Raw genomic sequence first — 14,567 nt, 5'->3', positions numbered from 1 at the left:
AACGAGGGTCAGCACAACGTTAGAAAAAAAACCCCAGAAAAAAAAAAAGAAGGTGCCTGCCGAAGATGAGGCCATTACGGCTCGCCTTTAGGTGTCCTCCTCGGGATAGCGTCATTTAAAGAACGAGGGTCAGAGCAACGTAAAAAAAAAACAAAAACAAAAATCGGAAAAAAAGCGGAGGAGCCTGCCGAAGATGAGGCCATTACGGCTCGTCTTTAGGTATCCTCCTCGGGATAGTGTCATTTAAAGAACGAGGGTAAGCATAATGTATAAAAAAAAAAGGAAAAAATCGGAAAAAAAAAAACGGAGGAGCCTGCTGAAGATGAGGCGATAACGGCTCGCCTTTAGGTGTCCTCCTCAGGAACGCGTCATTTAAAAAACGAGGGTCAGCACAACGTTAAAAGAAAAAACCCAGAAAAAAAATGGAGGAGCCTGCCAAAGATGAGGCCATTACGGCTCGCCTTTAGGTGTCCTCCTCGGGATAGCGTCATTTAAAGAACGAGGGTCAGCACAACGTACAAAAAAAAAAAAAAAACCGGAGGAGCCTGCCGAAGATGAGGCCATTACGGCTCGCGTTTAGGTGTCCTCCTCCGGATAGCGTTATTTAAAGAATGAGGGTCAGCACAACGTAAAAAAATTAAAAAATAATAATAATAAAAAAAACCGGAAAGAAAAAAATGGAGGAGCCTGTTGAAGATGAGGCGATAACGGCTCGCCTTTAGGTGTCCTCCTCAGGAACGCGTCATTTAAAGAACGAGGGTCAGCACAACGTTAAAAAAAAAACCCAGAAAAAAAATGGAGGAGCCTGCCGAAGATGAGGCCATTACGGCTCGCCTTTAGGTGTCCTCCTCGGGATAGCGTCATTTAAAAAATGAGGGTCAGCACAACGTACAAAAAAAAACCCGGAGGAGCCTGCCGAGGATGAAGTCATTACGGCTCGCGTTTAGGTGTCCTCCTCCGGATAGCGTTATTTAAAGAATGAGGGTCAGCACAACGTAAAAAAATAATTAATAATAATAATAAAAAAACATGGAAAGAAAAAAATGGAGGAGCCTGCCGAAGATGAGGCCATTACGGCTCGCCTTTAGGTGTCCTCCTCGGGATAGCGTCATTTAAAAAACGAGGGTTAGCACAACGTAAAAAAAAACCGCAAAAAAAAAAATCGGAGGAGCCTGCCAAAGATGAGGCCATTACGACTCGCCTTTAGGTGTCCTCCTCGGGAAAGCATCATTTAAAGAACGAGGGTCAGCACAACGTAAAAAAAAACGGAAAAAATCAGAAAAAAATAGAGGAGCCTGCTGAAGATGCGGCCATTACAGCTCACGTTTAGGTATCCTCCTCGGGATAGCGTTATTTAAAGAACGAGGGTCAGCATAACGTATAAAAAAAAGGAAAAAACCGGAAAAAAACTGGAGGAGCCTACTAAAGATGAGGCGATTACGGCTCGCCTTTAGGTGTCCTCCTCAGGATAGCATCATTTAAAGAACGAGGGTCAGCACAACGTTAGAAAAAAAACCCCAGAAAAAAAAAGGAGGTGCCTGCCGAAGATGAGGCCATTACGGCTCGCCTTTAGGTGTCCTCCTCGGGATAGCGTCATTTAAAGAACGAGGGTCAGCACAACGTACAAAAAAAAAACCGGAGGAGCCTGCCGAAGATGAGGTCATTATGGCTCGCGCTTAGGTGTCCTCCTCCGGATAGCGTTATTTAAAGAATGAGGGTCAGCACAACGTAAAAAAATTAAAAAATAATAATAATAAAAAAAACCGAAAAAAAAATAATGGAGGAGCCTGTTGAAGATGAGGCGATAACGGCTCGCCTTTAGGTGTCCTCCTCAGGAACGCGTCATTTAAAGAACGAGGGTCAGCACAACGTTAAAAAAAAAAACCCAGAAAAAAAACAGAGGAGCCTGCCGAAGATGAGGCCATTACGGCTCGCCTTTAGGTGTCAGATGGGAAAATTTGTGGAAAATTTAGAGTGCTCAGAATGTGTATTCTCTTGGTGATATTCCCAGCCACCATTAGAGATTGGTGATGATGGGTAATATCCCATAAAATTTGTTCGATCATAAGATGAGTTGAACTCCATTTGAATTTTGTAAAACACAACACCAAGGAAAATTGAAATTCATATCTCAGAGATGAATTTCTTAGTGAGGCAATAACTCAAACACCTTGGTTTCAACTTAGAACAGAGAACAAAAACAAAAAAATTGCTTGATCTAGACTTCTCACCCACTTAATCATTGTTGATCTAATCAATCCCCGGCAACGGCGCCAAAAACTTGATGGGAAAATTTGTGGAAAAACGAATTTCCAAAACACCCAAAACTCACCGGCAAGTATACCGGGTCGCATCAAGTAGTAAAACTCACTTAGAGTGAGGTCGATCCCACAGGGATTGATGGATCAAGCAACTTTAGTGGGTGATTAGTTTAGTCAAGCTAACATTGAAGTGAATTGTGTGAAATTGTAACCAACAGAATTTTAAATGATAGGAAATTAAAGTTGCAGAATGTAAATGGGCAGAAACTTAAAGAACAAGCAATGTAAATTGCAGAAACTTAAATGACAAGAAATGTAAATTGCATGAAAAGTAAAGGGGGACTGGGTACTGGAAATTAAAGAAAGCAATGGATCCAAGGCAAGAAAAGTAAATTCAGATTTGCAGCAAGCTCAAAGTTAAAGTGTAGAATGTAAATGTGCAGGAAATGTAAATTGGAAGCAATGAAGTAGAAAGTAAAAATTGCAGAGAAGGAAATTGTAGCAGAAAAGTAAATCAGCAAGAAAACTCAAATCAATTGTGAAATCTAGAAAGACAAGTGAAGATCTCAGGGGCTCAATGAGACTAGAAAACAAGTCTAGATCTCAAGTCCTTCCTTGATCCAATAAAGAACAATTTGCAAAAGAAATGAAGATGAAAGTAGTAAACAGAGTGTTGATTCAAATCCTTAATTCCCTGAAATTTTGTAGAAGAAGAACAAGAGAAATCTCAAAGTGAGAATGAAATAGAATTCCTTCAATTCTCAACCCAAGATTCAAAACAAAGAGAAAAACTAAAGAGAGAGAGTTTTCTATTCCTAATGCTCCCTCGTGGAGCCAGCCTCCTTCTAAAAATGAAAATGATGCCTTATATAGGCAAAATGAAAATGAAAATGAAATTGAAAACAAATTAAATTTCAAAAATGAAAAATCCTAATCTAACTGATCTTTGTGCCTATGAGTCATGTGGGCTTTGCTTGCTTTGGAGTGGAATTGGGTTGAAGAATGGATCTGGATGGCCTTGATGGAATTGGGATCATTCACGTTTGAGTCAACGTTTGAGGCAAACGTTGACTCAAACGTCTTTGTGAAGGCATTATGCAGAATGGCCATTTTGCTGTCACTCACGTCTGGGTTCACGTTTGAGGTCAAACGTGAGCTCAAATGTGATCTCCTCCAAGGCATTCTTTGGCCAACGTTTGACCTCACGTTTGAGGCAAACGTTGGCGCAAACGTGGGCTCCCTTCCAGGGCATCCATCTAGCAACATTTGGTCCTTAAAGATGCCTTTCACTCATGCCTCAATTTCGTGCCAAATATGGATTGCCATATATCGTTGGAAAGCTCTAAATGTCAGCTTTCTAACCCAATTGCTGTCACTCACGTTTGACCCTACGTTTGAGGTCAAACGTGAACGCAAACATTGGGAACATTGCCAGATTCGGAAGCTCAAACGTGCTATCCACCCCCATACTATTATACATTGTTGGAAAGCCCTAAATGCCTACTTTCCAATGCAATTGGAAGCGCATCATTTGGAGCTCCACAGCTCGAGTTATACTCCGTCGAAGGTGTGGAGGTCAGTTGGCCTCACTGCAGGTTGCCACCATGTTCGTGTATGCACATTTCGGGGAAGTTTTCTCCCTCAATTTTAGTGTCCACCATGCAGTGCCATATATGCTTGGAAAGCTCTCGATTCCTACTTTCCATTGTTTTTTGAATCACCTCATTTGGAACTCTGTAGCTCAAGTTATTCTTGTTGAAAGTATACCCCTTCAGGCTGTGGGGAGCAACATTTCCCAAGGTATTCCTTAGCCAACGTTTGACCTCACGTTTGAGGCAAACGTTGGCGCAAACGTTGAGCTCCTGGGTGGCTGTGCTGATGAAGCTTCCTTGATTTGGTCATGGGCCACGCTTTTAAAAGCGTGGCCTAAGGCTCCAAAGTGTGCTCCAACTTCAAAGTGTGCCCCAAAGCTCTTTTTTTCTTCTTTTTAGCTTATTTTGTGCTTCTTTGCTTCTTTTTCTTCTTATTTCCTACAAAGTTTATCAAATCAAAAGATCAAAGAAATATACCATTTAAGCACCAAAGAATGCAATATTTAAGCACTAATCATTAATTTCTTGTATGAAAAAGCATAGAAAAACATGACATGATGACATGTCATCAGTGTCCTTCTCGGGATAGCGTCATTTAAAGAACGAGGGTCAGCACAACGTACAAAAAAAAACCGGAAGAGCCTGTCGAAGATGAGGCCATTACGGCTCGCGTTTAGCTGTCCTCCTCCGGATAGCGTTATTTAAAGAATGAGGGTCAGCACAACGTAAAAAAAATAAATAATAATAATAATAAAAAAAACCCGGAAAGAAAAAAATGGAGGAGCCTGCCGAAGATGAGGCCATTACGGCTCGCCGTTAGGTGTCCTCCTTGGGATAGCGTCATTTAAAGAACGAGGGTTGACACAACGTAAAAAAAAACCGCAAAAAAAAATCAGAGGAGCCTGCCAAAGATGAGGCCATTACGACTCGCCTTTAGGTGTCCTCCTCGGGAAAGCATCATTTAAAGAAATAGGGTCAGCACAACGTAAAAAAAAACAGAAAAAATCGGAAAAAAATAGAAGAGCCTGCTGAAGATGAGGCCATTACAGCTCATCTTTAGGTATCCTCCTCGGGATAGCGTTATTTAAAGAACGAGGGTCAGCATAACGTATAAAAAAAAAGGAAAAAACCGGAAAAAAACCGGAGGAGCCTGCCGAAGATAAGGCCATTACGGCTCGCCTTTAGGTGTCCTCCTCGGGATAGCGTCATTTAAAGAACGAGGGTCAGAGCAACGTAAAAAAAAAAAACAAAAACAAAAACAGGAAAAAAACTGGAGGAGCCTGCCGAAGATGAGGCCATTAAAGCTCGCCTGTAGATGCCCTCCTCGAGATAGCATCATTTAAAGAACAAGGGTCAAAACAACGTAAAAAAAACTGGAAAAAAAAACCAGAGGAGCTTACTAAAGATGAGGCCATTACGGCTCGCCTTTAGGTGTCCACCTCGGGATAGCATCATTTAAAGAACGAGGGTCAGCACAACGTAAAAAAAAAAACCAGAAAAAATGGAGGAGTCTGCTGAAGATGAGGCCATTACGGTTCACCTTTAGGTGTCCTCCTCGGGATAGCGTCATTTAAAGAACGAGGGTAAGCATAACGTATAAAAAAAAGGAAAAAACTGAAAAAAAAAATGGAAGAGCCTGTTCAGGATGAGGCAATTACGGCTCGCCTTTAGGTGTCCTCCTCAGGAACGCGTCATTTAAAGAACGAGGGTAAGCACAACGTTAGAAAAAAAAACCAGGAAAAAAAACGGAGGAGCCTGCCGAAGATGAGGCCATTACGGCTCGCCTTTAAGTGTCCTCCTCGAGATAGCGTCATTTAAAGAACGAGGGTCAGCATAACGTACAAAAAAATAACCGGAGGAGCATGCCGAAGACGAGGCCATTACGGCTCGCCTTTAGGTGTCCTCCTCGGGATAGCGTTATTTAAAGAACGAAGGTCAGCACAACGTAAAAAAAAACTGCAAAAAAAAAAAAAATCGGAGGAGCCTGCCGAAGATGAGGCCATTACGACTTGCCTTAAGGTGTCCTCCTCGGATAGCATCATTTAAAGAACGTGGGTCAGCACAACGTAAAAAAACGGAAAAAATCAGAAAAAAAATAGAGGAGCCTGCTGAAGATGCGGCCATTACAGCTCACCTTTAGGTATCCTCCTCGGGATAGCGTCATTTAAAGAACGAGGGTCAGCATAACGTATAAATAAAAAGGAAAAAACCGGAAAAAAATGGAGGAGCCTGCTGAAAATGAGGCGATTACGGCTCGCCTTTAGGTGTCCTCCTCAGGAACACGTCATTTAAAGAACGAGGGTAAGCACAACGTTAAAAAAAACAAAAATAAAAACCAGAAAAAAAACCAGAGGAGCCTCCCGAAAATGAGGCCATTACGGCTCACCTCTAGGTGTCCTCCTCGGGATAGCATCATTTAAAGAAGGAGGGTCAGCACAACATAAAAAAAACGGAAAAAATCGGAAAAAAAATAGAGGAGCCTGCTGAAGATGAGGCCATTACGGCTCGCCTTTAGGTATCCTCCTCGGGATAGCCTCATTTAAAGAACGAGGGTAAGCATAACTTATAAAAAAAAGGAAAAAACTGGAAAAAAAAATGGAGGAGCCTGTTGAGGATGAGGCAATTACGGCTCGCCTTTAGGTGTCCTCCTCAGGAACGCGTCATTTAAAGAACGAGAGTAAGCACAACGTTAAAAAAAAACCCGGAAAAAAACGGAGGAGCCTGCCGAAGATGAGGCCATTACGGCTCGCCTTTAGGTGTCCTCCTCGGGATAGCGTCATTTAAAGAACGAGGGTCAGCACAACGTACAGAAAAAAAAACCGGAGGAGCATGCCAAAGACGAGGCCATTACGGCTCGCCTTTAGGTGTCCTCCTCGGGATAGCGTCATTTAAAGAATGAAGGTCAGCACAATGTAAAAAAAAACCGCAAAAAAAAAACCGGAGGAGCCTGCCGAAGATGAGGCCATTACGACTCGCCTTAAGGTGTCCTCCTCGGGATAGCATCATTTTAAGAACGTGGGTCAGCACAACATAAAAAAAACGGAAAAAAATCGGAAAAAAAATAGAGGAGCCTGCTGAATATGCGGCCATTACAGCTCACTTTTAGGTATCCTCCACGGGATAGCATCATTTAAAGAACGAGGGTCAGCATAACGTATAAAAAAAAAAGGAAAAAATTGGAAAAAAACGGAGGAGCCTACTGAAAATGAGGCGATTACGGCTCGCCTTTAGGTGTCCTCCTCGGGATAGCGTCATTTACAGAACGAGGGTCAGAGCAACGTAAAAAAAAACAAAAACAAAAACCGGAAAAAAAACCAGAGGAGCCTGCCGAAGATGTGGCCATTACAGCTCGCCTGAAGGTGTCCTCCTCGGGATAGCATCATTTAATGAACGAGGGTCAGCACAACGTAAAAAAAAACAAAAAAAACCGAAAAAAAAATGGAAGAGCATGCTGAAGATGAGGCCATTACGGCTCGCCTTTAGGTATCCTCCTCGGGATAGCGTCATTTAAAGAACGAGGGTCAGAACAACGTAAAAAAAAAACCGGAAAAAAAACCGGAGGAGCTTGCTAAAGATGAGGCCATTACGGCTCGCCTTTAGGTGTCCACCTCGGGATAGCATCATTTAAAGAATGAGGGTCAGCACAACGTAAAAAAAAACCAGAAAAAAAATGGAGGAGACAGCTGAAGATGAGGCCATTACGGCTCGCCTTTAGGTGTCCTCCATGGGATAGCGTCATTTAAAGAACGATGGTCAGCACAACGTAAAAAAAAACCAGAAAAAAACTGCAGGAGCTTGCTGAAGATGAGGCCGTAACGGCTCGCCTTTAGGTATCCTCCTCGGGATAGCGTCATTTAAAGAACGAGGGTAAGCATAACGTATAAGAAAAAGGAAAAAACCGGAAAAAAAATGGAGGAACCTGCTGAAGATGAGGAGATTACGGCTCGCCTTTAGGTGTCCTCCTCAGGAACGCGTCATTTAAAGAACGAAGGTCAGCACAACGTTAAAAAAAAAACCAGAAAAAAACGGAGGAGCCTGCCGCAGATGAGGCCATTACGGCTAGCCTTTAGGTGTCCTCCTCGGGATAGTGTCATTTAAAGAACGAGGGTCAGCACAACGTACAAAAAAAATCCGGAGGAGCCTGCCGAAGATGAGGCCATTACGGCTCGCCTTTAGGTGTCCTCTTCAGGATAGCGTTATTTAAAGAATGAGGGTCAGCACAACGTAAAAAAATAAAAAATAATAAAAAAAAACCCGGAAAGAAAAAAATGAGGAGCCTGCCGAAGATGAGGCCCTTAAGGCTCGCCTTTAGGTGTCCTCCGGGATAGCGTCATTTAAAGAACGAGGGTCAGCACAACGTAAAAAAAAAAGAAGAAAAAAAGGAAAAAAACCGAAAAAAAAACCGGAGGAACCTGCCGAAGATGAGGCCATTACGGCTCACCTTTAGGTGTCCTCCTCGGGATAGCATCATTTAATGAAGGAGGGTCAGCACAACGTAAAAAAAACGGTAAAAATCAGAAAAAAATAGAGGAGCCTGCTAAAGATGAGGCCATTATGGCTCGCCTTTAGGTATCCTCCTCGGGATAGCGTCATTTAAGGAACGAGGGTAAGCATAGCGTATAAAAAAAACGAAAAAACCGGAAAAAAAACGGAGGAGCCTGTTGAAGATGAGGCGATTACGGCTCGCCTTTAGGTGTCCTCCTCAGGAACGCGTCATTTAAAGAACGAGGGTAAGCACAACGTTAAAAAAAAACCCGGAAAAAAAATGGAGGAGCCTGCCGAAGATGAGGCCATTACGGCTCGCCTTTTGGTGTCCTCCTCGGGATAGCGTCATTTAAAGAACGAGGGTCAGCACAACGTACAAAAAAAAAAAAACCGGAGGAGCATGCCGAAGATGAGGCCATTACGACTCGCCTTTAGGTGTCCTCCTCGGGAAAGCGTCATTTAAAGAACGAAGGTCAGCACAACGTAAAAAAAAACCGCAAAAAAAAACCAGAGGAGCCTGCCGAAGATGAGGCCATTACGACTCGCCTTAAGGTGTCCTCCTCGGGATAGCATCATTTAAAGAACGAGGGTCAGCACAACGTAAAAAAACGGAAAAAATCGGAAAAAAATAGAGGAGCCTGCTGAAGATGCGGCCATTACAGCTCACCTTTAGGTATCCTCCTCGGGATAGCGTCATTTAAAGAACGAGGGTCAGCATAACGTATAAAAAAAGGAAAAAATCGGAAAAAAATGGAGGAGCCTACTGAAAATGAGGCCGTTACGGCTCGCCTTTAGGGGTCCTCCTCGGGATAGCGTCATTTACAGAACGAGTGTCAGAGCAACGTAAAAAAAAAAACAAAAACAAAAACCGGAAAAAAAACCGGAGGAGCCTGCCAAAGATGAGGCCATTACAGCTCGCCTGAAGGTGTCCTCCTCGGGATAGCCTCATTTAAAGGAAAAAAAAATGGAGGAGCCTGCTGAAGATGAGGCCATTACGGCTCGCCTTTAGGTATCTTCCTCGGGATAGCGTCATTTAAAGAATGAGGGTCATCATAACGTATAAAAAAAACGAAAAAACCGGAAAAAAAACGGAGGAGCCTGCTGAAGATGAGGCGATTACGGCTCGCCTTTAGGTTTCCTCCTCAAGAACGCGTTATTTAAGGAATGAGGGTCAGCACAACGTTAAAAAAAAACCCGGAAAAAAAATGGAGGAGCCTGCCGAAGATGAGGCCATTACGGCTCGCCTTTAGGTGTCCTCCTCGGGATAGCGTCATTTATAGAACGAGGGTCAGCACAATATAAAAAAAAAGGAAAAAAACCGAAAAAAAAAACCAGAGGAACCTGCCGAAGATGAGGCCATTACGACTCACCTTTAGGTGTCCTCCTCGGGATAGCGTCATTTATAGAACGAGGGTCAGCACAATATAAAAAAAAAAGGAAAAAAACCGAAAAAAAAAACCAGAGGAACCTGCCGAAGATGAGGCCATTACGACTCACCTTTAGGTGTCCACCTCGGGATAGCATCATTTACAGAACGAGGGTGAGCACAACGTAAAAAAAACGGAAAAACCGGAAAAAAATAGAGCAGCTTGCTGAAGATGAGGCCATTACGGCTTGCCTTTAGGTATCCTCCTCGGGATAGCGTCATTTAAAGAACGAGGGTAAGCATAACGTATAAAAAAAAGGAAAAATCGGAAAAAAAATGGAGCAGCCTTTTGAAGATGAAGCGATTACGGCTCGCCTTTCGGTGTCCTCCTCAGGAACGCGTCATTTAAAGAACGAGGGTCAGCACAACGTTAAAAAAAATCCCGGAAAAAAACGGAGGAGCCTGCCGAAGATGAGGCCATTACGGATCGCCTTTAGGTGTCCTCCTCGGGATAGCGTCATTTAAAGAACGAGGGTCAGCACAACGTACAGAAAAAAAAACCGGAGGAGCATGCCAAAGACGAGGCCATTACGGCTCGCCTTTAGGTGTCCTCCTCGGGATAGCGTCATTTAAAGAATGAAGGTCAGCACAATGTAAAAAAAAACCGCAAAAAAAAAAACCGGAGGAGCCTGCCGAAGATGAGGCCATTACGACTCGCCTTAAGGTGTCCTCCTCGGGATAGCATCATTTTAAGAACGTGGGTCAGCACAACATAAAAAAAACGGAAAAAATCGGAAAAAAAATAGAGGAGCCTGCTGAATATGAGTCCATTACAGCTCACTTTTAGGTATCCTCCACGGGATAGCATCATTTAAAGAACGAGGGTCAGCATAACGTATAAAAAAAAAAAGGAAAAAACTGGAAAAAAACGGAGGAGCCTACTGAAAATGAGGCGATTACGGCTCGCCTTTAGGTGTCCTCCTCGGGATAGCGTCATTTACAGAACGAGGGTCAGAGCAACGTAAAAAAAAACAAAAACAAAAACCGGAAAAAAAACCAGAGGAGCCTGCCGAAGATGTGGCCATTACAGCTCGCCTGAAGGTGTCCTCCTCGGGGTAGCATCATTTAATGAACGAGGGTCAGCACAACGTAAAAAAAAACAAAAAAAACTGAAAAAAAAAATGGAAGCGCATGCTGAAGATGAGGCCATTACGGCTCGCCTTTAGGTATCCTCCTCGGGATAGCGTCATTTAAAGAACGAGGGTCAGAACAACGTAAAAAAAAAACCGGAAAAAAAACCGGAGGAGCTTGCTAAAGATGAGGCCATTACGGCTCGCCTTTAGGTGTCCACCTCGGGATAGCATCATTTAAAGAATGAGGGTCAGCACAACGTAAAAAAAAACCAGAAAAAAAATGGAGGAGACAGCTGAAGATGAGGCCATTACGGCTCGCCTTTAGGTGTCCTCCATGGGATAGCATCATTTAAAGAACGATGGTCAGCACAACGTAAAAAAAAAACAGAAAAAAACTGCAGGAGCTTGCTGAAGATGAGGCCGTAACGGCTCGCCTTTAGGTATCCTCCTCGGGATAGCGTCATTTAAAGAACGAGGGTAAGCATAACGTATAAGAAAAAGGAAAAAACCGGAAAAAAAATGGAGGAACCTGCTGAAGATGAGGAGATTACGGCTCGCCTTTAGGTGTCCTCCTCAGGAACACGTCATTTAAAGAACGAAGGTCAGCACAACGTTAAAAAAAAAACCAGAAAAAAACGGAGGAGCCTGCCGCAGATGAGGCCATTACGGCTAGCCTTTAGGTGTCCTCCTCGGGATAGTGTCATTTAAAGAACGAGGGTCAGCACAACGTACAAAAAAAATCCGGAGGAGCCTGCCGAAGATGAGGCCATTACGGCTCGCCTTTAGGTGTCCTCTTCAGGATAGCGTTATTTAAAGAATGAGGGTCAGCACAACGTAAAAAAATAAAAAATAATAAAAAAAAACCCGGAAAGAAAAAAATGGAGGAGCCTGCCGAAGATGAGGCCCTTAAGGCTCGCCTTTAGGTGTCCTCCGGGATAGCGTCATTTAAAGAACGAGGGTCAGCACAACGTAAAAAAAAAAGAAGAAAAAAAGGAAAAAAACCGAAAAAAAAACCGGAGGAACCTGCCGAAGATGAGGCCATTACGGCTCACCTTTAGGTGTCCTCCTCGGGATAGCATCATTTAAAGAAGGAGGGTCAGCACAACGTAAAAAAAACGGTAAAAATCAGAAAAAAATAGAAGTGCCTGCTGAAGATGAGGCCATTATGGCTCGCCTTTAGGTATCCTCCTCGGGATAGCGTCATTTAAGGAACGAGGGTAAGCATAGCGTATAAAAAAAACGAAAAAAACCGGAAAAAAAACGGAGGAGCCTGTTGAAGATGAGGCGATTACGGCTCGCCTTTAGATGTCCTCCTCAGGAACGCGTCATTTAAAGAACGAGGGTAAGCACAACGTTAAAAAAAAACCCGGAAAAAAAATGGAGGAGCCTGCCGAAGATGAGGCCATTACGGCTCGCCTTTTGGTGTCCTCCTCGGGATAGCGTCATTTAAAGAACGAGGGTCAGCACAACGTACAAAAAAAAAAAACCGGAGGAGCATGCCGAATATGAGGCCATTACGACTCGCCTTTAGGTGTCCTCCTCGGGAAAGCGTCATTTAAAGAACGAAGGTCAGCACAACGTAAAAAAAAAACGTAAAAAAAAACCAGAGGAGCCTGCCGAAGATGAGGCCATTACGACTCGCCTTAAGGTGTCCTCCTCGGGATAGCATCATTTAAAGAACGAGGGTCAGCACAACGTAAAAAAACGGAAAAAATCAGAAAAAAATAGGGGAGCCTGCTGAAGATGCGGCCATTACAGCTCCCCTTTAGGTATCCTCCTCGGGATAGCGTCATTTAAAGAACGAGGGTCAGCATAACGTATAAAAAAAAGGAAAAAATCGGAAAAAATGGAGGAGCCTACTGAAAATGAGGCGATTACGGCTCGCCTTTAGGGGTCCTCCTCGGATAGCGTCATTTACAGAACGAGGGTCAGAGCAACGTAAAAAAAAAACAAAAACAAAAACCGGAAAAAAAACCGGAGGAGCCTGCCAAAGATGAGGCCATTACAGCTTGCCTGAAGGTGTCCTCCTCGGGATAGCCTCATTTAAAGGAAAAAAAAATGGAGGAGCCTGCTGAAGATGAGGCCATTACGGCTCGCCTTTAGGTATCTTCCTCGGGATAGCGTCATTTAAAGAATGAGGGTCATCATAACGTATAAAAAAAACGAAAAAACCGGAAAAAAAAACGGAGGAGCCTGCTGAAGATGAGGCGATTACGGCTCGCCTTTAGGTTTCCTCCTCAAGAACGCGTTATTTAAGGAATGAGGGTAAGCACAACGTTAAAAAAAAACCCGGAAAAAAAAATGGAGGAGACTGCCGAAGATGAGGCCATTACGGCTCGCCTTTAGGTGTCCTCCTCGGATAGCGTCATTTATAGAACGAGGGTCAGCACAATATAAAAAAAAAAAGGAAAAAAACCGAAAAAAAAAACCAGAGGAACCTGCCGAAGATGAGGCCATTACGACTCACCTTTAGGTGTCCACCTCGGGATAGCATCATTTACAGAACGAGGGTGAGCACAACGTAAAAAAAACGGAAAAACCGGAAAAAAATAGAGCAGCCTGCTGAAGATGAGGCCATTACGGCTTGCCTTTAGGTATCCTCCTCGGGATAGCGTCATTTAAAGAACGAGGGTAAGCATAACGTATAAAAAAAAGGAAAAAATCGGAAAAAAAATGGAGCAACCTTTTGAAGATGAAGCGATTACGGCTCGCCTTTCGGTGTCCTCCTCAGGAACGCGTCATTTAAAGAACGAGGGTCAGCACAACGTTAAAAAAAATCCCGAAAAAAAACGGAGGAGCCTGCCGAAGATGAGCCATTACGGCTCGCCTTTAGGTGTCCTCCTCGGGATAGCGTCATTTAAAGAACGAGGGTCAGCACAACGTACAGAAAAAAAAACCGGAGGAGCATGCCAAAGACGAGGCCATTACGGCTCGCCTTTAGGTGTCCTCCTCGGGATAGCGTCATTTAAAGAATGAAGGTCAGCACAATGTAAAAAAAAACCGCAAAAAAAAAAACCGGAGGAGCCTGCCGAAGATGAGGCCATTACGACTCGCCTTAAGGTGTCCTCCTCGGGATAGCATCATTTTAAGAACGTGGGTCAGCACAACATAAAAAAAACGGAAAAAAATCGGAAAAAAAATAGAGGAGCCTGCTGAATATGCGGCCATTACAGCTCACTTTTAGGTATCCTCCACGGGATAGCATCATTTAAAGAACGAGGGTCAGCATAACGTATAAAAAAAAAAGGGAAAAAACTGGAAAAAACGGAGGAGCCTACTGAAAATGAGGCGATTACGGCTCGCCTTTAGGTGTCCTCCTCGGGATAGCGTCATTTACAGAACGAGGGTCAGAGCAACGTAAAAAAAAACAAAAACAAAAACCGGAAAAAAAACCAGAGGAGCCTGCCGAAGATGTGGCCATTACAGCTCGCCTGAAGGTGTCCTCCTCGGGATAGCATCATTTAATGAACGAGGGTCAGCACAACGTAAAAAAAAACAAAAAAAACTGAAAAAAAAAATGGAAGAGCATGCTGAAGATGAGGCCATTACGGCTCGCCTTTAGGTATCCTCCTCGGGATAGCGTCATTTAAAGAACGAGGGTCAGAACAACGTAAAAAAAAAACCGGAAAAAAAACCGGAGGAGCTTGCTAAAGATGAGGCCATTACGGCTCGCCTTTAGGTGTCCACCTCGGGATAGCATCATTTAAAGAATGAGGGTCAGCACAACGTA

The sequence above is a fragment of the Arachis hypogaea genome, chromosome 13 (assembly GCF_003086295.3).
Source record: "Arachis hypogaea cultivar Tifrunner chromosome 13, arahy.Tifrunner.gnm2.J5K5, whole genome shotgun sequence".
Classification (NCBI taxonomy): Eukaryota; Viridiplantae; Streptophyta; class Magnoliopsida; order Fabales; family Fabaceae; genus Arachis; species Arachis hypogaea.
Note: the sequence above shows the minus strand (reverse complement) of the source record.